The sequence below is a fragment of the Pan troglodytes genome, chromosome 9 (assembly GCF_028858775.2).
Source record: "Pan troglodytes isolate AG18354 chromosome 9, NHGRI_mPanTro3-v2.0_pri, whole genome shotgun sequence".
Classification (NCBI taxonomy): Eukaryota; Metazoa; Chordata; class Mammalia; order Primates; family Hominidae; genus Pan; species Pan troglodytes.
The window spans coordinates 132,678,490-132,702,625 of NC_072407.2; positions in this window are offsets into that span (position 1 = coordinate 132,678,490).

Consider the following 24,136-nt stretch of genomic DNA (forward strand, 5'->3'; position numbering starts at 1 on the left):
ATGGGGTATTTTGTATAATTCTAAAGGAGTCACATGTTAAAGTGCACAACTGAAATCTAGTATGTAATAATCATTTGTATTTATACTTTTTTGAGACAAAGGAAGTAGATAAGCAACACCCCTGAGTTTCAGACATCACAATGCCATAGTGTGCTTTATGGGAATATAGAGATGCAAGGAAAAGTGTCTGAAAAAGACACACACACACATACACACACACACACACACACACACACACACAAGATAGTCAAGATGCTTTTATAATCATTTTAAGAGGTCTTCATCATGAGGTTAAATAAGTCATTAAAAAAAGCAAAATAGGCAGAAAAAGCTTTTTAGCAGAAAGTTTATAAAAATTGCTGGGGAGTAACAAACAGGATAAATAGGGAAAATCTACAGCTGATACATGTTGAAGTAGTTGACTTAAAAGGTTTATTTAGAGGAAGTATTTTGCTATAGCAGAGTGAGAAGTTTAGCAATGCTTCTTCCCCCAAAAAACAAGTATAAAATTGGAAAAACTATTTAAAAAATGGTCTCAGGGCTCTGAAAATCAACCAAAGAAAAATAACAATTTGAGAAATGGTTATTGGTGAAAAATGGCTAGAAATGTGGATAAGAAAAGTGTAGATTCTATAGAGATCTACAGCCTTCTTGCCTAGGACTATCCCTCTCCCTTAACTCCTCCTAAAACTTGGTTAGCGCACTAGTTTGAGCAAGGCAGGACTGACTATGAAAACCAGCAGTACTGCTAGAGGGGGTTGACTTGATTTGAACTGGAGGTTCCAAACCTATTCCTGGCAGCATTATCAAGAAAAGTAGGATACATGGTAGGAAATAAATGGGGAATTTTTACAGCTCTGCTAACCTGAGTTTGCAGTACCAGTTAGGGCTAGTTACGGGCTAGTCAAAATCTTAACAGGAAGTTTCTGGAAATGAGAGTCATATAAGGGCTAGATAAGCTCTCTGTGTCTTTCTGGCTGGATGGGAAACTACGTTTACAGGAGAGCTATGTAAAGTAAAAGCTGGGACAGACTTGAAAAGTGCCTGAACTTTGAATGCGTCCTCTCTCCTGTCTGCCCCACCCAATTCACACACAGATCTATTAGCAGAAGGTGGAAACCTTACAGGCTTAAGGTATTTGAGCACAACCTCTTATCAATCACTGACAAACCAGCAGATACAGGACTACACATCGGAAGCTAGGCAAAAATGAATGAATGACTGAATGGAGAATTATTTTAAACTGAGCAGAGACGTCAGTGGCGGCACATCTCAGAGAAACAGATTCTGTAAACTAGGTTGGAGTAAATTATCTAAAGGAACAACTATCTCGTGGGAAAAAATCACAACCCAGAGTTGTTACAATATTAATCTAAAATGTCCAGTTTTTTTTCTTTTTAAGACAAGTTTTGGCTGTATCACCCAGGCTGGAGTGTAGTGGAGCAATCTCAGCTCACTGCAACCTCCACCTCTTAGGCTCAAGCCATCCTCCCACCTCAGCCTCCCAAGTAGCTGGGTCTACAGGCACGCACCACTACGCCTGGCTAATTTTTGTATTTTTTTGTAGAGGCAGGTTTTCACCATGTTGCCCAGGCTGGTCTTGAACTTGTGAGGTCAAGTGATCCATCCACCTTGGCCTCCCAAAGTGCTGGGATTATAGGCATGAGCCACCACGCACAACCAAATGTCCAGTTTTCAATGAAACATCATGAGATAGTCAAAGAAACAAGAAAATGTGATCCATACTCAGGAAAAAAACAATCCATGGAAACTGACTTTGAGTGCACCCAAATATATTTAGCACACTAAGACTTCAAAACAGCTCTTGTATTTTAAAAATTAAAGTATGATGATAATGACACTGTAATAGGAATGCTCAATAGAGAAACAGAAGCAATAATAAGGAAGCAATGGAACTTCTAGAATTTAAAAGCCCTATAACTGAAATAAAAAATTAAATGGGCACATTTGGGGTGGCAAAAGAAATAATTGGTGAACTTCAAATAGATCAATAGAAATTAACCACTCTGAAGAACATGGAAAAACATAGATTGAAGAAAAATGAGCAGAGCCTCAGAGACCCATGTGGCAATATCCAGCATACCTACTAACACGTAATGAGAGTCCCAGAAAGAGAAGATAGAGATATATGCAGGAAAAATACTTGAAGAAATAATGGCTAAACATTCTGCAAATTTAATGAAAAACATTAATTATACATCTACAAAGCTCAACAAACTCTAAATAGGATAAACATTAAAATCCCCATCTATACACATCAGAGTAAAATTAACTGAAAACCAAACACAAATAGAAAATCTTAAAAGCAGCAAGAGAAAACCAGTTCATCCTAAACTGGGGAATAACAAGACAATTAATACCTGATTTCCAATCTGAAACAATGGAGGCCAGAAGGCAGTGGAATGACACATTTAAAGTGATGAAGAAAAAAACTGTCAACCACAAATTCTGTGTGCAAAACAATTCTTCAAAAACAGGTGAAATAAAGAAATTCCCAGATAAAGACTGAGATAAATTATTGCTGACAGATACAGCTTCCAAGAAATTCTACAGAAAATGAAAGGAAATGACACCATAAGGCAAATCCACAGGGCGAAATGAAGAACCCCAAAATGGTAACTACATGGGTCAATATATAAGATTGTATAAACATGTATTTTCTATATATTTTTAAAACACATCAGATTTTGTGAAGCAATAATTGAAACACTATTGTTGAGTTTATAATGTTATATAGATACTACATATGTGACAATAATAGCACATATAAGGAGATGGGATGAAATTAAGCTGTATAAGAGCATCAGTGTTGGATTTTGCTGAAATTAAATCAGTATTAACATGAATTATATTGATAAATTAAGAGTACACCTTAATCCCTACAGCAAACACAAAGAAAATAAAGAATCAACAGAATAATAAAGTGATACACCAAAAATAATTGTTTAACCTAAAGACAGCAGTAAAGGAGTAACAGAGGAACAACAACAAAAAGACATAAACTATATTTAAAACAAACAGCAAAATGGCAGACATAAGTCCAATTCTATCAATAATCATATTAAATAGTCCGTTAGATCAACTAAACACTGTAATGAAAATACAAATATTGGCAGATGGGATACAAAAGAAAGATTCAACTATGTGCTGACCACGAAAGACATACTTGAAATGCAAAGATACAACTAAATTTAAAGTAAAAGAAGTGGAAAATATATATTGTACAAACAGTAATCATAAGAAAGCTGGAGTGGATATATTAATATCAAACAAAGTAGACTTTCAGAAAATAAATATTACTAGAGATTCAGAGGGACATTTCATAAGCATAAAAAAGTCAATACATCAGGAAGATACGATGTTATTAGCACCATGCTCTAACCAACTGAGCTGACCAGCCATCACATGATCTTAAATATATTTGTACCTAACAACAGGATTCTGAAATACATCAAGTAAAAGCAAAGGGCATTGAAAAGGCAATGTAGATGATTTAATAATTATAGTTCAAGATTTTAAGACCCTTGATACTGATAGAGAAAGTAGACAGAAAATTAGTAAAGAGAAAAGGTTAAAAAAAACGATTATTCAACATGGTGGTTTAACTGACATGTATAGAACACTTCGCCCTGCAGCAGCAAAAAATATTCTTTCAAGTGCATTTGGAAGTTTCTTCAGGACAGATCATACGATAGGCTTTAAAGCAAGTTTTCGGCCAGGTACGGTGGCTCATGCCTGTAATCCCAGCACCGTGGGAGGCCGAGGCGGGTGAATCACCTGGCGTCAGGAGTTTAAGACCAGCCTGGCCAACATGGTGAAACCCCATCTCTACTAGAAATACAAATGTCAGCCAGGTCCACACCTGGACACCAGGTATCAGTCACCTGTAATCCCAGCTACTCAGGAGGCTGAGGCAGGAACATCGCTTGAACCCAGGAGGTGGAGGTTGCAGTGAGCCGAGATCACACCACTACATGCACTCCAGCCTGGATGACAGAACGAAACTACGTCTCAAAAAAAAAAAAAAAAAAAAAAAAGCAAGTTTTCATAAACATAAAAAGATTGAAGTCATTCAAAGTATGTCCTTCAATCACAATAGAATTGAATTCAAAATCAATGACAGAATCTTGAAAAATCCTCTACAATATCTGGAAATTAGATAACACATTTCTAAATAACTCAGGATCAAAGAAGAAATTGAATGTAAAATTAAAGAATATTTTGTACTGAATGAAAGTGAAAAGACAACATATGAAAATTTATGGGATGCAGCTAAACAGTGCTTAGACAAAAAGTTGCAGCTTTAAACATGTATATTAAAAGTTGTATTCACCGTTTAGGAAGGTAATTGTTACAAATTAGAAAATGTTTTATTGTATGCACAAATTTTGGACTTTGTTGGTTTAATGTTGGAGCCTCCTCATCAAAGGTTTTTAAGTCTTTAAATACATAGCAATACATTATATATATATATATGCATGTATATAAGTGCATATAATATACTGTTAAATGCTTTATTCAGAAAAGATCTTGTAGATAATCACCACCATGTATTGACATTCTGATATAGTTTGAATGTATGTCCCTACGAAATCTCATGTTGAATTTCAATCCCCAGGGTTGGAGGTAGGGCCCAGTGGGAGGCCTTTGGATCACAGGGGTGGATCCCTCATGAATGGCTTGGGCCATGCCCTTGGTGATAAGTGAGCTCTTACTCTGAGTTCATACAAGATGTGGTCATTTAAAAGTGTGTGTCACCTCCCCCCGACTCTTTCTTTCTTGCTCCTTCTCTGCCATGTGAAGTGCCTGCTCCCCCTTCACCTTCCACCATGATTGGAAGCTTCTTGAGGCCTCCGCAGAAGCAGATGCTGGTGCTGTACTTCCTACACAGCCTACAGAACCATGAGCCAATTAAACATCTTTTCTTATAAATTATCCGGTCTCAGGTATTTCTTTATAGCAATGCAAGAATTGGCTAACACAGATTCTATCCACTTGTGGGGCACTGGGCTAAGCACTTTATATATATAATTTCATTTAATATTCACAATCCTATTTTCATGCGCGTCCGCGTGAAGAGACCACCAAACAGGCTTTGTGTGAGCAATAAAGCTGTTTATTTCACCTGGGTGCCGGTGGGCTGAGTCCGAAAAGAGAGTCAGTGAAGGGAGATAAGGGTGGAACCCTTTTATAGGATTTGGGTAGGTAAAGGAAAATTACAGTCAAAGGGGGTTTGTTCTCTGGCGGGCAGGAGTGGGGGTCTCAAGGTGCTCAGTGGGGGTGATTTTTGAGCCAGGATGAGCTAGGAAAAGGACTTTCACAAGGTAATGTCATCACTTAAGGCAAGAACTGGCCATTTACACTTCTTTTGTGGTGGAATGTCATCAGTTAAGGTGGGGCAGGGCATATTCACTTCTTTTGTGATTCTTCAGTTACTTCAGGCCATCTGGGCATATACGTGCAAGTCACAGGGGCTGCGATGGCTTGGCTTGGGCTCAGAGGCCTGACATTCCTGACTTCTTATATTAATAAGAAAAATAAAACAAAATAGTGTTGAAGTGTTGGGGCGGTGGAAATTTTTGGGGGGTGGTATGGAGAGAGAATGGGCGATGTTTCCCAGGGCTGCTTCAAGCGGGATTAGGGGCGGTGTGGGAACCTAGAGTGGGAGAGATTAAGCTGCAGGAAGGTCTTGTGGTAAGGGGTGATATTGTGGGGATGTTAGAAGAAATATTTGTCATATAGAATGATTGGTGATGGCCTGGATACGGTTTTGGATGAATTGAGAAACTAAATGGAATAACAGAAGGAGAAAAACAGGTATAAAAGGTCTAAGAATTGGGATGACTCAGGACATCTGATTAGGGAGTGCCTAAGGAGATTCAGCATAGTCCTGCCAGCAAAGATTATTTATTTACTTCAAGAGTTTAGAGTGGCAGTTTGGGGATAGCACGAGGAGATATCAGCTGTGATGGCTTGGAGAAACAGTGTAAACCGGCAGTGTAAACAAGAACAGGGCATGTATGAGTAGTTGAGAACGGTGAATAGGAGTATGACTAGACAGAAGATAGTAGGGATGACAAGTTTTTTTGGGGCACAGTCTAAGTTGGTCTGGTGTCTGGAATGAGACTGGGGCCTAATAAAAAGGAGCGTCTATACAGGAGCTTAAATGGGCTGTACCCTGTAGTATTCCGAAGACAGGCCTGAATTCTGAGAAGGGAAAGTGGTAAAAGTATTGTCCAGTCCTTTTTAAGTTGGTGGCTGAGCTTGGTGAGGTGTGTTTTTAAAAGACCTTTAGTCTGTTCTACTTTTCTTGAAGACGGAGGACCGTAAGGGATATAAAGGTTTCACTGAATACTAAGAGCCTGAAAAACTGCTTGGCTGATTTGACTAATAAAGGCTCATCTGTTATCAGACTGTATTGAGGTGGGAAGGCTAAATTGAGGAATTCTGTCTGACAGAATGGAAGAAATGACGGCGGTGGCCTTCTCAGACCCTGTAGGAAAGGCCTGTACCTATCCAGTGAAAGTATCTACCTAGACTAAGAGGTATTTTAGTTATCTGACTCAGGGCATGTTGAGTAAAGCTGATTTGCCAGTCCTGGGTGGGGCAAATCCTCGAGCTTGATGTGTAGGGAAGGGAGGGGGCCTGAATAATCCCTGAGGAGTAGTAGAATAGCAGATGGAACACTGAGAAGTTATTTCCTTGAGGACAGATTTCCAGGATGGAAAGGAAATGAGAGGTTCTAAGAGGCGGGCTAGTGGCTTGTACTATAGCATAACCTGCCTTTGCTGGTGTGTGGCAATTAGGCCTGGTGGAACCGCCATCAATAAATCAAGCGTGATCAGGGTGAGGAACAGGAAAGAAGGAAATTGGGGGAAATGGGGTGAATGTCAGGTGGATCAGAGAGATACAGTCATGGGGGTCAGGCGTGGTATCAGGAATAATGTGGGAGGCCAGATTGAAGTTCGGGCCAGGAACAATGGTAATTGCGGGAGACTCAACAAAGAGTGAGTACAGCTGAAGGAGCCAGGAAGCAGAAAGTATATGCGTCAGGTATGAGGAAGAAAATAGATTTTGGAAGTTATGAGAACTGTAGAGAGTGAGTTGAGCACAGTTTGTGATTTTTGAGGGCCTCTAAAAGTATTAAAGCAGTGGCAGCTGCTGCACGCAGACATGAGGGCTAGGCTAAAACAGTAAGGTCAAGTCGTTTGGACAGAAAGGCTACAGGGTGTGGTCCTGGCTCTTGTGTAAGAATTCTGACCACGCTAACCATGCCTAGGAAGGAAAGGAGTTGTTGTTTTGTAGAAGGTGCTTGGGTTTGAGAGATCAGTCGAACACGATTGGCAGGGAGAGCACGTGTGCTTTTATGAGAATTATGCCAAGATAGGTAACAGATGAGGAAGAAATTTGGGCTTGATTAAAGTAATGGGAGCTGTCTGTGAAGCTCTGTGGCAGTACAGCCTAGGTAATTTGCTGAGCTTGATGGGTGTCAGGGTCAGTCCAAGTGAAAGCGAAGAGAAGCTGGGATTAAGGGTGCAAAGCAATAGTAAAGAAAGCATGTTTGAGATCTAGAACAGAATAATGGGTTGTAGAGGCAGGTATTGAGGATTGGAGAGTATATGGGTTTGGCACCACGGGGTGGATAGGCAAAACAATTTGGTTGATAAGGCGCAGATCCTGAACTAACTTGTAAGGCTTGTCTGGTTTTAGGACAGGTAAAATGGGGGAATCGTAGGGAGAGTTTATAGGCTTTAAAAGGCCATGCTGTAGCAGGCGAGTGATAACAGGCTTTAATCCTTTCAAAGCATGCTGCGGGATGGGATATTGGCGTTGAGTGGGGTAAGGGTGATTAGGTTTTAATGAGATGGTAAGGGGTGCATGATCAGTCGCCAAGGAGGGAGTAGAGGTCTCTTATACTTGTGGGTTAAGGTGGGGGGATACAAGAGGAGGACGCAAAGGAGGCTTTGGATTGGGAAGAAGGGAGGCAATGAGATGCAGCTGTAGTCCAGGAATAGTCAGGGAAGCAGATAATTTAGTTAAAGTGTCTCAGCCTAATAAGGGAACTGGGCAGGTGGGGATAATTAAAAGGAGTGCTTAAAAGAGTATTGTCTAAGTTGGCACCAGAGTTGGGGAGTTTTAAGAGGTTTAGAAGCCTGGCCGTCAATACCCACAACAGTTATGGAGGCAAGGGAAACAGGCCCTTGAAAAGAAGGTAATGTGGAGTGGGTAGCCTCTGTATTGATTAAGAAGGGGACGGACTTCCCTCCACTGTGAGACTTACTCGAAGCTCGGCGTCCGTGATGGTCTAGGGGGCTTCCGAGGCGATCGGGCAGCGTCAGTCTTCAGCTGCTAAGCTGAGAAGGAGTCAGGCAGAGAGCCTTGGGCCAGAGTTCCAGGGGCGCTGGGAGTGGCTGCCAGGTGAGTTGAACAGTCCGATTTCCAGTGGGGTCCCGCACAGATGGGACATGGCTTAGGAGGAATCCGGGGCTGCGGGCATTCCTTGGCCTGGTGGTCAGATTTCTGGCACTTGTAGCAAGCTCCTGGGGTAGGTTCTGGAGGAACGCCTGGCCGCTGCGGTTCAGGCGTTTGGAAGTTCTTGTGTGCTGGAGATGTGGCTGGGTTATGCCTCACAGTGGAGGCAAGGAATTGCAACTTTTTTCTATTATTGTACACCTTGAAGGCGAGGTTAATTAAATCCTGTGTGGGGTTTGAGGGCCAGAATTTAATTTTTGGAGTTTTTTTTAATGTCGGGAGCAGATTGGGTAATAAAATGTATTTTGAGAATAAGACAGCCTTTTGACCTTTTAGGGTCTAGGGCTGTAAAGCGTCTCAGGGTTGCTGCCAAATGAGTCATGAACTGGGCTGGGTTTTTATATTTGATGAAAAAGAGCCTAAATGCTATCTGATTTGGGATAAAGAAAAAGGAGCATTAACCTTGACTATGCCTTTGGCTCCAGCCACCTTTTTAAGGGTAAATTGCTGGGCAGGTGGGGGAGGGCTAGTCACAGAACGAAACTGTAAGCCAGACCAGGTGTGAGGAGGGGAGGTGATAAAAAGATTACAGGGTGGAGGAGCGGAGGCTGAGAAGAATTGGGACCTAGCTTGGGCTGGCGAGGAGGGGAGAGTTCAGATGGGTCTGTAGAAAAGGAAGATTAGAAAGACTCAGCGATGCTTGGGGTTGGCGCTGAGGGGACAGGCGGGAGGGAAAGAAGGAAGATTTGGGACGAGTTGCACTGGGCACAGAGACTAGGAAGGGACTGATGTGTAAAAGAATGCCCGGACGTCAGGCACCTCAGACCATTTGCCCATTTTATGACAAGAATTATTTAGATCTTGTAGGATGGAAAAATTGAAAGTGCCATTTTCTGGCTATTTGGAACTACTGTCGAGTTTGTATTGGGGTCAAGCGGCATTGCAGAAGAAAATATGGCATTTAGGTTTTAGGTCTGGTGTGAGTTGAAGAGGTTTTAAGTTTTTGAGAACACAGGCTAAAGGAGAAGAAGGAGGAATGGAAGGTGGAAGCTTACCCATAGTGAAGGAGGCAAGCCCAGACAAAAGAGTAGAGACACGGAGTAGGGGTGGGGGGTTATTGCCCTCCAGAAAAGCAGAGAAGGGGTTGGGGCACGGAAATAAGGGATTGGGGCACAGAGATAAGAGGTCAGGGTGCGGAAATAAGGGATTGGGGCTCAGAGATAAGAGGTTGGGATGCAGAAATAAGCAATTGGGGGGTTCTTGCCCCCTAGGAAAGCGGGACTTGCCGCTAAGGGTGAAGGAGAAGTGGTTGAGGGGTACTTGCCCCTGCCCCAGGAAAGCGGGACTTGCCGCTGAGGGTGAAGGAGAAGGGGTTGAGGGGTACTTGTCTCTCCCCCAGAAAAGCGGGACTTGCTGCTAAGGGTGAAGGACCAAGGCAGGCGTCCCTGCAATGATTAAACACCAAGGGAAGGCTGCCTTCCCAGTCCGTGACTGGCGCCGGAGTTTTGGGTGACCGGCGCCGGAGTTTTGGGTCCACGGATAAAACGTGTCTCCTTTGTCTCCACCAAAGGAATTGAAAGGAATTGAAATTAAGAGAAGGGAGAGATTGAAGTGTGGCACCAAGATTGAAAGGAGAAAGAGGTTAAGGGATAGTGAGGGAGGTTGGAGAAGAGAGTAAAAAGAGGCCGCTTACCGGATTTGAAATTGGTGAGATGTTTCTTGGGCTGGTCGGTCTGAGGACCTGAGGTCATAGGTGGATCTTTCTCATGGAGCAAAGAACAAGAGGACAGGGGATTGATCTCCCAAGGGAGGTCCCCTGATCTGAGTCATGGCACCAGATTTCATGCGCGTCCGTGTGAAGAGACCACCAAACAGGCTTTGTGTGAGCAATAAAGCTGTTTATTTCACCTGGGTGCAGGTGGGCTGAGTCCGAAAAGAGAGTCAGCAAAGGGAGATAAGGGTGGGGCCGTTTTATAGGATTTGGGTAGGTAAAGGAAAATTACAGTCAAAGGGGGTTTGTTCTCTGGTGGGCAGGAGTGGGGGTCTCAAGGTGCTCAGTGGGGGTGCTTTTTGAGCCAGGATGAGCTAGGAAAAGGACTTTCACAAGGTAATGTCCTCACTTAAGGCAAGGACCGGCCATTTACACTTCTTTTTTTGTGGTGGAATGTCATCAGTTAAGGTGGGGCAGGGCATATTCACTTTGTTTGTGATTTTTCAGTTACTTCAGGCCATCTGGGCATATACATGTAAGTTACAGGGGATGTGATGGCTTGGCTTGGGCTCAGAGGCCTGACTCCTATGAAGTATTATTAAGAAAAAATAAGGTTTGGAAAGCCTGTAACTTGTCTATATTAAAATGTCAAATACATAGCAGAGCTGGATTCAAACCCAGGTCTCTTGGAAGACAAAGCCAGCGCTCTTCTGTCCTAACCACCTCCCTTCCAGATCTCAGTGATTTTGTCTTAATTCTCAAACCTCTACATATATGTTTTTCTTCAGTCATGAAGACTAAGATGAGAAATCGCCATTTCTTCTCTTTGCATACCTCTGTTATAGTTTTGCAAATCCCAGTACATTCTTGCTTTGCCAGTTTGTCGTTTCTCAACATGCCTAGCCTTGGTTTACTTTGGGTTACTACAAAATGGATTGTTTGCCTGCCCTACAAAGCATTTACTACCACATATATCTCCGACTTTTACTCCTTCTATTGAGATTTTTGTGTGTCCTTTCTGGGTATCTAAATCAGTATGCCTGAATTTGATGTGAACTCCTAGCAGTCAGGTACTGTCTAAAATAGAGGTTCACGTTAGTTTGAAAAACAGTGGAGATATTCTGATTTGGTAAGGAAGACTGAGTGTAAATAGTAGTAACTAGCAATATTGATCAGGCACAAAAATATGGAACTGAGAAACATCCTGACAATGTCAGTTGGGAAGATACAATGATTTATGGAGTGTCTGGAAATCACAAGCTCATGTATGTGATAGCTTCCAAATGGCTAGTATATATATTTTAAAAAGATAAAACTTATCTTTGGTGAGAATGACTATATGTCAAATGGCTGAAACCATGGATTTGATTTTCTTTTTAATAAGTGGAAATAGAGATGGCAACAAAACTTGCTTCATAACGTCTCCCCAGACTAGTCTTCTTTGGCTAGAAAAATGGATTTTGGAAGGATTTTGGATGTCTTCTCTCCAGTTCTCTTATCTTACAGATAAAATGGAAGCCCAGGGATAGAGTATTTTAGTTACCCCTGAATTTTCTGCACCAAGCAACGTAGCTGGCTCCTAAGAGGTGCCCCAGGAAGTGTGTGGAGGATGACTTGTCAAAGAGCACCCAGTTGAGATCTAGAATGAAAAACCAAGTCTCGGATTTTTCAGGCTGATGTTAGACTTTCACCCTAAGAGATACGCATGTCTGTTACGGAAATAAAATTATTTCTAGGACCCAGAAAAGCCATTAGCCAATGTGAATGCAGGAGGGGAGAATTACTTCACTACACAGAATAGGGACTCTGGGGACTTTTCCACTTATGTCTTCATGTGGGGTTTTAAATTCCTGAGAGAGCACAAGAGAAGCTGCCCCCAATACGTGGCCCTTATTGAGACACAGAGGGTCTCCTTTGTCCTCATTTTCTTGTGCCGGATGACCTAAAACAAAGATCTCTGAATAGCTCTTCTCTCCAGCCACTCGGGCCCCTGATTTTTCTCTGCCATTTCTTTTGAAATTAGTCACTTTCTAAGGGTGACTGTTCTTGAAAGAGACACCCAGGAGGAGGCATGGAGCTGGGCGGTATCACATCCTCGGTTGCTATCTCTCCTTCTCTTAGTTGCTCCAGTGTTCTTTCTTCCCACTGGCTCAGCTTGCTATTCCTGGCTACACCCAAGGCTGGACTACTTTGCATTTCTATGGCTTATGCCCACCTGAGTGTATTCAGTTCCTCCCCTTTCTCACCTTTGAGTAGCTGTCTATGCATTTCCTGATCATCTTTCTTTGACATACTTGACCTCCAAAGGTCTCTCAGGTTATTTAAGGGTTGAGCCAAAACGCAAAGGGAGTTGGATGGAAATCTCAGATGGTATGGGGTGAAAGGAAGGAATGTGGAGGCAGGCACAGGGAAGGAAGCTGCTTCCTCACAGAGAGTTCACTTACCAAGCCCAGCCTGAGGGCCCTGGGCAGCTGCCCCGTGCTCTCACTGCCTCTGGACTGCAGGGTGGGAGTTGGTCTGCACACAGGATACCCTGCCTGTGTCCACTGAAATTCCCTTGGCTGGTGTGTCTGGGTCACTCTTAGCTGAAGAGAGAGCACCAGTGACTAGTGGGCGCTCCATCAACTTTGCTTAATTATGTTGTTTGCTCTTGAAAGTGGAGGACCCTGAAAGTTTTGATCAATGTACCACAGTTGGTCAGTTTTCTGAGCCTTTTGGAAACAGCTGTGATTAGTTGTCAATAGAAATAACGTAGCAACGTTCATTTTTATCTAAATGAAAATAAAGAGCAGAAGTGGTGAGTAGAAAGGGCAAGATAGAAATGGGTTAATAGGAGCAAGAGAATGGAGAGAGTGCTGGACAGGAAAAGGAAGAGATCATCAGAAGGCACAATTAGAGCAATGCCCAGTAGACTAAAATTCTTGAGATGAGGCGTATCAGCTGCAGAGAACACAAAACGGAGCTGCGTCCCACAGGGACAAAAAGCCATCACCATGCTCTTCGTCGACAGCTCTCAAACGGACAGAAGACATCCCTGAATGCCAGTTGTCTGTATGTATAGTAGCAATGTGGGCAAATTCGGAAATATCTTTAGCTAAGTGCCTCCAAAGGTATAAGATGGGACACAAACACAAGGACAGCTTTTTCTATGCAAAAACAAAAAGGCACCAAAAATATGCCAGGAATGTGTGTGATCAGCACAAAGCCATGGGACCATCCAGGATGATCTGAATGCAGGGATTTCACTGTGGAGACCTTAACAGCACAAACCCTTAGGTTCTTGGTGGCCTTAATGGCAGGCACCCATAACCCCTTTTTTGGGATTTTGGAGGAACTCTGACTTGTGAAATCACTGGGCTAGAGGGTGAGGGGAGGGTGGGCAGAGGAGAGCAAGGATGAAGCCATCATGTTTCCCCACCTCACCCCCACTGCACACCTTTGGTTATCCCTCAGGCCTCCCCACAGCAAATTCAGCTCATCCCCTCTGCAGCCTAACCCAAGAGTAGGGATAAGAACAGAGTAAGTTAAAACATGTGACTTTCTGAGCAGGTTTTGGGAAGCATATTCCCCTTCTTCTCCAACTGCTCCAATAGGAAAAGGGGTTTGCTCACTGAAGGCTTTTGGTGACCTGAACCATTAGCAGAAGAACAAAACACAAATGCCGTGGTAGGAGAGGCACGGGCTTGAATCCCATCTGCCCCAGTTACTGGTGGAGCAAACGTGAAGCCCCACACTTTCTCGGTCCTGGGTTTCCTCATTTATAAAATGCGATTAATCAATAATCCCATCTATCTCATAAATGAGATGATCAATGAAAAGCCTGTGAAACAAAGCGCAGGAGTGCTGGAGGTCTTGTCTCCCCGGCCTCTTGTGAGTTACGGAGGGTCTGGGGCCCAGGCAAAATCTGCCTCTGGTTCTTTCTCCTGTGTGTCCCAGCACTGTGGCGATTAACTCCCGCGCTTTGCCCTGGGACCACCTGGCTGTGCAGGAACGAACCTCACTGAAGAGCCTTGACAGAGTTTCTATTTTTATTCCTCCCCAGATCCTTCTTCTCCGGGGCAACCACACACACAATGCCATTTTGCAATTTATTTTCATTTTGCGGGGCAGAGCCTTCTCTCCTCCTCCTGGCTTGGCTTCTATGGCTTGGCCCTATTAGTCTTGGATGGCCCGGGGCTGTTTTGGCCTCAGAGCTGGCATGGCCTTGTTATGCCAGCTGGGGAAGGACAACACACCTGTGAGCGTGCTAGGCTGGGTCTGGGAGGTGACTGGGCAAGGGTCCTAATTACTTGAGGGTGACACAGGCCTGCCAGCATGACTTCATCCATTTACTTTTGCCAGGCTCTCTGAGCTCTGCGGAGACGTGCTGCGTGTTTGTGCAGCTGCCCAGCCCTGTGGGAACGGCCTCTCCTACCTGTGGATCACCCCTCCTGGCCTCCAGGTGGGCACGTGTACTCAGACTGTGGCCACTCTCCCATATCTGGCTTACAGAACGTTCACACGGCTGTCTTTCCTTCTTAATGTTTGGAATAGGTGTTGCTTTAAACAAACAAACAAACAAAACCCCTGAAAAACAGATGGACTGTGGTTTCTAGACTTCACGTCTCCAAGAACAAGATAGAAACCAGGCGTCAGCCCATCTGACTCTTTGGGACCTGAGTCCACACTTCCCAAATTGGCAGAGTCCTCACCAGAGACGGAAGCGCCGAGGCAGCCAACTAGGGGAGAGCCACAGCTTCCCGCCAGAAGCATGCCTCCCGTCGCCACATTGTCACTTCGGCAGGAGGACTTGAGGCGGAGGCTGACTAAATCTCATGTGCTGTCTCCTGTACAGAAGATGCTGACCCGCCGCCTGGAATCTGCTCTTGGGCTTGTTTTTGCAGGGGTGGTGACAGGAAGTGCTGAGTCAGCAATGGTCTCTATCCCCATCTCCCTTGGAGCCCACACGCTGCTTTAGAATTGGGGGTTCAGTCGTCTGGGACTTGGGAACATGCTTTTCTCTGTGCAAAATGGTCCTGCTAAGGGCTGAACCTACATCCCAAGCCCCATCACCTCCCTCAGAGGAAAAGGATGAAGTGTTCCCAGTGGGCTGGTCAGCTAAATGTGACACAGAGTAATGTGCCAACATAGAACTGGGGGTGGGACCCAAGAGACCACGCTCTGCTCCCTCATCACATCCAAACAAGAGATCGGGGTAGAAAGTAAGTCTTGTGACCACAAGGAAAAATATTTGGAGAAAACATAATGAATATTAGTCATGGACATTTTCATCATAAGTAGAACTGCTCATAGTAGCACAGAGTTGCCAGGGGCCCAGCTAGTCTGGAATCACTTTGGGGAGCACTCTCCATGTGGGTGCATGAAGTCTGCAGGAAAGCACTCTCCATGTGGGTGCACGGAGTCTGCAGGAGAGCACTCTCCATGTGGGTGCACGAAGTCTGCAGGAGAGCACTCTCTATGTGGGTGCATGAAGTCTGCAGTAGAGCACGTTCTTGGGCATGGGGTCCTGACCCAGGGGCTCCCAAAGTGTGTTCCATGGACTACTTGTGCTGGAAATCATTTTTATGAGGAAAGGGTTCCATGGTCAAATAAGATTGAAAAATACTTCATTCTCCACTTACCAATTCACAATATACATTAAAGACTCAGAACTTAAGAAAATTTTTGACTTAAAGTGTGTTAATGTTTTTAAACTCAGTTTAATCCTGTTTCCTAAACATTTGATGATGGAATGCTAATTTTGCAACATATCTATGGAACACATTTTGGGGAAAGATGCTTATTAATGGGAGATGTTACAGGATGCCTCCAAGTTACAGTATCTTCTCTTCAAGCTGGGAAGGTAATATTCCTCAGGAATCATGAGCTCTGTTCATTGAAATGGATGAGTGATTCGCACACTCAGGACTGGGTTTGCTGGCCTCTCTTGCGTATGAGAAATTTGATGTTACCGAAGGTGTAAGAAGAATTGTTACAGAGAAGGGAATTATTACCTTTACAAATTAACTTTCTCATATTGGTGGTAGAAAGTTTTGGGCTACAGAATAATCTAATAGTGCTCTGAGACTGCAAGGTTAATCCCATTCACCAGTTTTCCGTCAGGATCTGTTATGCTGGAATGGCCACCTGGAAAGTCTGGATGGAGATATGATTTTAAACATCTGAGAGTCAAGGACCTTGTCTTTGATTGTTCCCCACAGTAACACAGCTTGGGCATCCACCAGCCCCTTGGTTCTACATTTGCTGAATGGAATCCATAGGGCTTAGTTTAACTTACAGTCTTGGAACATAATGTGTAGTCCCTAGTCCGGGTCATTGCTGACTTATTTTTCACATTCAGGGTTTTCTGTGTGCAAAAATTTAGGACTTGAGGTTTGGAAAACTTAGTCAAGCCCCAACCCCTCTGTAGTGTCCCCCCAGGCGCCTCAGTCCTGGACTCACTTGCAAAGATTTCCTACTCAACTCTTCACACGGTTTTCTCGTAGACACTGATCCTGCCAGCACAGGTCTCAGCATTCTTGCTTCACCTGTTATTATTCTTTAGATAATTCATCATGTGACCACTTTCTATCCAATTGTTCCGGGTTTTTTTCTCTTGGCCAAATTTTGCTGTGTCATAGTCACCTGTAGCCCAGGATGGACCTCCAGACCAGCTTCAAAACTCTGATAAAACATTCTGCCTTCTGGTAATTACACTTGAAAATGGTTCCCAGTTTAGTCTTAGAATTCACGAAGTCTGTTCCAGGGCAGGAAATGTAGACTAACCCTTCTTTTTCCTCCCCCAACCCACTAACCTATTTAATGCCTGCTATACATTTGCTTTCAAAGGAGAACCAGGTGAAAGGGGAATGAAGAAGACTACATTGGGTTCTGTGGGTGTTTCCATTTCTTATTCTTGATAAATTTACCAAATAAGAAAACATTCCCCTAGAGCCATCTCTGCTGACCCTTCTGGGACACTTCTGGGGTTTGAAAGCAAATCAGTGATGCCCGAGGTCAAAGAAGTTCTAGCTTCAAAGGAAAAATGTTCTGCGTCGGTGCATTCGCTGGCCAGTGTTGCCTCTCTGGTTACTTCTGATTGATTCTTACATACAGAAAGAGACAGAGGATGCCCAGCAGTTACTCCTCCAAGTCTCCCCCACACACGATTGTAATTACAGTATAATCGCCAGCTGTCTCTGGGGAATGAGTGCTTGACCGTGGCTTTTTCATTACAGCCTCTTCCTTGAGGATAGGTACCACTGGATGGCACAGTTACGTGTGATTTGAAGTAACTCGGTAAGAGCCACTTGACTCAATCTGCATTTACCCGATGTTCAAAAAAGAAGCAATAACTCCATTAACCATTTTGTCTACACAATGTCAATTATTTGGCTGGTTTTCTTCCTCCTGAAATTTCTAGCTGGTCCATGCAGTGGAGACGCAATCATAAACTGCAGGGATTAGTCTGCACTTTACGTGAGAATTGTCCCTGCATTCATTTCTTGGATGGAACTTTTACAAAATGACATTTGTCCAGTGTGCAGAAATGTCTCTAGGCATTGCTTTCCAAGGGCTAAGCTGGGATGGGCTTAGGTGGTGCTTAAAAGCAATCACCCAAAAGGAACTCTGCAGAAACCACAAAATAATTTGCAAGGCACATAGAAAAACAGTTGTTTCAAATGTGCCCTCGGCACTCATACACATTTGCACAGCTTGGGGAGTTGTGCCTCTTCCATGATGAACTCCATATGTCTCTGTTTGGCTTTCTTTTTTGCAGGGACCACTTTGTTCCCTGGACCCATCCTCTCTTCCTTTGTTCGCCCTGCCTTCCACTGCAGATCACTCATGTGCACTGACTATCTGGATGGCACCTGGAGAAACAAACAAACCTGCCCAGAAATAACAGGGTAATGGTGAAGCAAGGGGAAGTGAGCCTCATGCTGGGCCAGGAGGACACAGGGGGATTTCTCAGTTTCTGAAAGCCGGTGATGGATGTGTGGCTCTAAAACTCCTAATTTAGAAACAAACAGGAAATGTAACCCTGAGGTTCACACCTTCTTGTTAAAATCTTCTGTTCTGCTGCTACTTCCAATTTCAACATTGCCATGGGGGAGGAGAGTGTGAGCAAGATTTTAAAATAATCTTGTAATCGACCACCTGGCTTTCATAACAATATCTGGCCCTGGACTTTATGTTAGACTGTAGGCAACACTTTTAACCTGGGAGGTATCTACTTGGAAGGCAATTAAAATAGGTGTTAGCTGGAGCCACCTGGAAATGAGTTCTGACTCACTTTTTGGTGGCGGTCATTGCAGTCAAGAAAGATTTTGCAACACTGCTTCATTGGATCTGAGAGCCCACTAGGTTTGATGCTGAAGAAGTGGTTTGGGTATACACAGATTATAATAGCAACTACCTTAAAAAAACTTTAATGCTTATTACATTCCAAACATATAGTCTGATACCATTTTTAAAAACCCAACTCATGTGGAAGTTACTATTATCATCTTTATTTAGCTGCAAGGAACCTAAGGCTTCCAGCAATGGAGTAATCAGTCCCAGGTTATGCTGCTACAAAGTTGCAGAGCAGCCACTTGAGCTCAGGCAGAGTCTGACCCAAAGTGCAGTCACTTACTGCCTCTTGGGATGCACAGAAGGTAGGGTGGAAAACTGGGCCATCCCAGAAGCCCTTAATTTGGGATGGTGGGGGGTGGGGGGTGGTGGGAGAGGGAGAGGGGAGCCCAGACACTGCATTAATGGGCTTGGGGCCCAGTTCTATTTGTTAAGGTAAAGACTGGGTGAACTATAGTGATTCTGAAAGGAGTTAGCCAGCTTGCTTTAGGCAGACAGTAAAGGAAAGGCCCCCAGAGAGCCTCTAACTTATGTTTTGTGCAGATAAGGGAACTTGCACAGGGGGCTTACCTAAACATGCAGCAAACTAAGGGCCCACATGTGCACTGGAGGAATGGGGTGGAGCCACCAGGAATTCATACCTTATACAAATAGGAAACCCAGCTCTATCAGCTTGTGTGTAAAAGCCCTTATATTCAACTGTGAAGGGGGCAAACAGGAACCTACTTTCAGGACCCCTTTCTTTGCTGAAAGCTTTCCTTTCACTTAATAAAGTCTACTCCACTCACTCTTCGAGTGTCTGAATGCCTAATTTTTCCTGGTTGTGAGACAAGGACCTGGATCTAGCTGAGTTAAGGAGAAAAAGAATCCTGCATCAATTCTGATGAGGATCTGAAGGGTTGTTGTGATTGGAAAAAAAAAAGTTTACAAAGTACCCATGAAATAATGGCTATTACATGGATTTTTAAAATTCCATTTATGGAACTGCAGGTGCTGGAAATTTTATGATGGTGATCGTTACCATTTTCTACTCTTTCACTCTTTTCCAAATCATTTCCGATCAAGATAGAAATTAGCTTTCATGTTATTTAGGGTTCAGTTTACTAAGTTCTTTTTTCCAGTGAGGGTAATGTTCTTTACATGTGAACATAGTAACTTCTACTAGGACAATTCCCTTCTGAATATTTGTGGGGGTTAACACTGAGTATTCATGGGGCAATCATGATTATGATTATAAAGATAATGACAATTTCCACTTATTAGTGTGTGCTAAGCTCTTTTATGTGCTTTTTCAATTAACTCTAAAATAATCCTGTACATATTATTTTCCCTAGTTAACAGATTAGCCACGTCACCCATTTTCTCCAAGCAGCTGATGTCTAGTTTTTCTTGGTCACAGGTTACTGAGGCATATGACAAATCTGTGGATATCATGACATCTTCCCCCTTCTCTACTGTAGATAGCAGGGTGTTTTTTGCCAGCATCCCCCAGCATCATATCTGCCGCCCGCAGGAAGTTTTCGGACCTCTGAGTTCTCATCATGGGCTGTCAGTCTTGGTCTCTGGGTGTCTTTAGCTCCCTCTGCTCTATGTTCTCCATAAAACAGTCCCTGGAATATCCTACATATTTCCTGCCTACTGCGACTGCTCGTCCAGGAACTCTCAAAGCATGTCCACACATAGGAGGCAGGAAAATCCATCAGATACCACGGTACATGTCCTTAACCAGTTTCACTCCAAGGTTGGGCTTGTAAAAGTTAAGTAATCTTGACCAGTAACTTGAAATTCAAAGCATTTTTATAGCAAAACATTCTATAGAGTAGAATCAAACATTTACATACATTTAAAAAATAAAACAGTCTCGAAGTAGGATGTATCCCCAGACACCAAGGATACCCGTGTGCTCACGTGCTCACTGAGAAGTTCTTGACTGTGATGTTTATTAACACATGTTTCCAGCAGTTGTGTAGGACTTAGAGTGAAGAATAAGGAGAGTCTCTGAGCCCCGCCTAATAGGAGCTGCCAATGTCATAGCCAGCTTATGTCTTATAGGGAACACCTAAATCAAGGCTATTCTACGGGCATCTGTATTAATTTGCTCTGCTACCATAACAAAATACTGCAGACCGGGTGGCCTAAGGAACAGAAATTTGTTTCCTTAGAGTTCTGGAGGCTGGAGGTCGAAGACGAGGGTGCTGGCAGGGCTGGTTTCCTCTGAGGCTCTCTGGCTTACAGACGGCCACCTCCTTCAGTGTCTGCATGCGGCCTTCCCTCTGTGCCTGTATCCTGGTGTCTCTTCATGTGTCAAAGTTTCCTCTTTTTATGAGGACACCAGCCAGAATGGATCAGGGCCCAAACCAACGGCCACATTTTAACTTCATATCCTCTTTAAAGGTCCTGTCTCCAAGTATAGTCATATTCTGGGGTGCTGGGGGTTAGGAATCAAATACACGAATTCTGGGGAACACGATTCAGCTCTAACAGCATCTAAGACAGCTTCACCATTCCTCAAGTGTGCTCTGAAGGAAAAGCAGAAGCCCGCTGTTCACATAGCAGGGTGAGGGTGAGGGTGAGAGTGAAGAGGGGGTTGCAGTGGAGAAGGAGCCGTTCCTGACAGCAGGAGCAGTGCTTTTGTGAGGTGCAAGACCATCATGTGTGGGAGGAAGCTCAAAACTCCGCGTGCTCCTGGAGCCCATTGGGAGGGAGAGGTGGAAAGTGGCAGGAGGTGAAACAGGAGCCATGGCCAAGATCACACCCGGCAGGGCACTGAGCACTGAGCTCTGAGCTGGGAGCTGAGAGTGTGTCCTGTGGACAGAGGCAGGAGAGACCTTCAAGAAGACAGTGCTGCGGTCAGACCTGCATGCTGGAAAGGTGATCCTGGAGACACGGTGAAGCAGGTGTCAGAAAGAGCAAGGCTGGGACAGGGAGACCTCTTAGATAACGGACAGAAGCCCGAAAATGGGTGAGGCTCAGTAGTTCAACTGAAAACATTGTCCTTCAGATCTAAAGTAGTCTCCTTCCAGGGTAAGCGATCCCCACTTCCTTCCTGCACAAAGACAATCATACTAGCGAATATTTCTCACAAACTTAGCGTGTGCCAGGCCATGATCTAAGTCCTTTACCTGTATGAACTTGTTTATTCTTCTCTGTGATTACTGCCCCATTTACAGATAAAATCAAGGAACATGAGATTAAATGGCCTCTCTAAGGTCATAAAATGAATGAGGGGAAAGCCAGGGCGTAACTCAGGTAGTCCGGCTCTATAGGCCACACGCAGTCACTGTGCTGCACTGTCCCTACTGAGCAAGTGAGAACCATCTTCCACATACCTGCTCAGCCAGAAGCTGTTGCTATCTTTCCACATTGTCCGTCTCCAGGAAATGCAGCTTATTCCCAAGGAACCCTGAGGTTTTGCAATGGATGTCATTAGACAGACTGAGCAACCTGGTTGCAGTCCTCCTCCCACTCACATTCCACTTTCCCTGGAATAAGCTCATCGTCACTTGCTGTGTATGGGATGCCCTCAGTGTGCTGAGCGCTAGAGGTGAGGGGTAAATAAGCTGTTTGTTTTCTGTCTTAAGAAGCTCACAGTCTAGATGGTGGAGTGCATAGAGAGGCCAGCGACCCCTGCAGAGGGATGAGAAGCAAGTCTGGAATCCTCTGTAGTAGAAAGCTGTATTCAGGGGAATGGTGTTTGGGGGTAAGAAAGGAAAGTCCTTTCTTTTTTAAAGGGATTTCCATCACATGCTCTCAAGACAGCATTACAGGGAGATCACACCCAAAGTGAGGGTGCAGTCCTTATAGAACTCATTGCTGGGAAGATGTGGCCAGTGATGAGTTCCGTGAGGACTGAATCCTCACATGGATAAGACACACGGAAATGTCTAAGGAATATGGCCACATGACAGAGGAGAGAGGACTTCATTCATTCATTCATTCATTCATTCCACAAGCATTATTGATGACTTACTGTGTGCCAGGCAGTGTACTAAGCAGTGCATGAATATCAAATTGAACCATGCTCCAGTAATTCACTCCCAGACCCCTGCAGTGGAGACGCCTGTTGTCACCAAATATCAGAGAATTCTTCATTTGTTTCTGACCCTTAGTACCTGCTCGGAAGACAGAGACCTTTTAACAGAATTGGGTTCCATGTTTCTCCCCACGCTGCCAGTGAGCCTTCTTATGTCATAAGAAACAAACTCTCAAGCTGTCCACAGGGAATAGGGGTGGCACTAACATGCTGCCTTGTTCCTGACGTTTGAACAGCATTGACAGGCAAGCAAATCAATGACTTCCTCCTCTGAAGCAAAATCAACTTTAGAGACCTTAAGACTTCATTGTTACAATGTTTTATTTAGAACCTTCCATCATTACCGACGTCACCCAAAGCCCTAATTGAGGGCTTACTTTCTGGGAATCTTATACTCACCATTGCCTGGAGAAAGTTTTCCTCTTCTATGTGTTTACAATCTGAGGGAGACGAAACTGAGGCAGATAGACGCCAAACGGAAATAGACACAACAAAATAGAGAACGCTGGACAAACACAACTAGATAAGGGTAAATATTGCTTTTGTATACCCTTTGTATATTATGTTGTATCACATTTTACAGAAAGAATTCTGTTCCCATAGACAGGGAGCCATCATTGTATCCTAGGCTCCTGGATTCGGCAGAGATCCCAAGTCCCTGTGGAAGTGTGATGTGGCCTGGGATGTACCCCTGTGGAAAGACTAGAAGGTGTGAAGGCTTCCAGACCTTTGTTGAGGACTTATGAGAAAGTGGGGAGGGAGTAGGGAGGGCTGTCGGCCTCTCTTCCTCTGGAAGGATGGCCCCTGCTGAGACAGGGGGCTGCAGTTGTCACTTTGCAAAGTCCCTTCAGTCCCCTGTCCTTCAAATCGGCAATTTTATGTGTACCTTTTGCAACGGAGACAGTTAACTGACCTCACTTCCCACTGCTATGGCTTGGTGGGAAGGGATGGTTAGGAACAACTGATTCACACATCCCCAGAGGGAAGGAGGTACAGAGAAAAGCTTGCCCCCGCCAACTATTCAGATGTCCACAAAGCAAAACATGCAGATATTTGGAAATAGCTAAATAATCAGTGGACTTGATCCAGTTTCAATCCTCATGCAACAAGTGCCTTTTGCACCGAGCACATCATGCTTATGTTTAGTGTCGGGAAGACTTGGCCACAGCTAAGTCTTGGCTCTGTGTGTTTGCACGTGTGTGCATGTGCACGTGTGTGGGTATGTGTGAGTGCATGAGTATGTATGCAAATGTATGTGTGTATATGAGGGAGTATGATTGGGTGTGTGTATGTGGGTTTGTGTGTGTGTGTACTATGTGAGAGTATATGTGAGCATGTGTGTTTGTATAAGTATGTGAGTATGTGTATGTATGTGAATTTGTGTGCCACTGCATGTGGGAATGAATGTGTATATGAGTTTACGTGTGAGTGTATGCCTGTGAGTGTATGTGAATGTGCCAGTTTGTGAATGTGAGTGTAGGCATGTGTGAGAGCTTGTGTGTGTGTGTGTGTGTGTGTGTGTGCACGCTCAAACATGTGCCTGCATCTGAAGGCTCTTGCAGAAC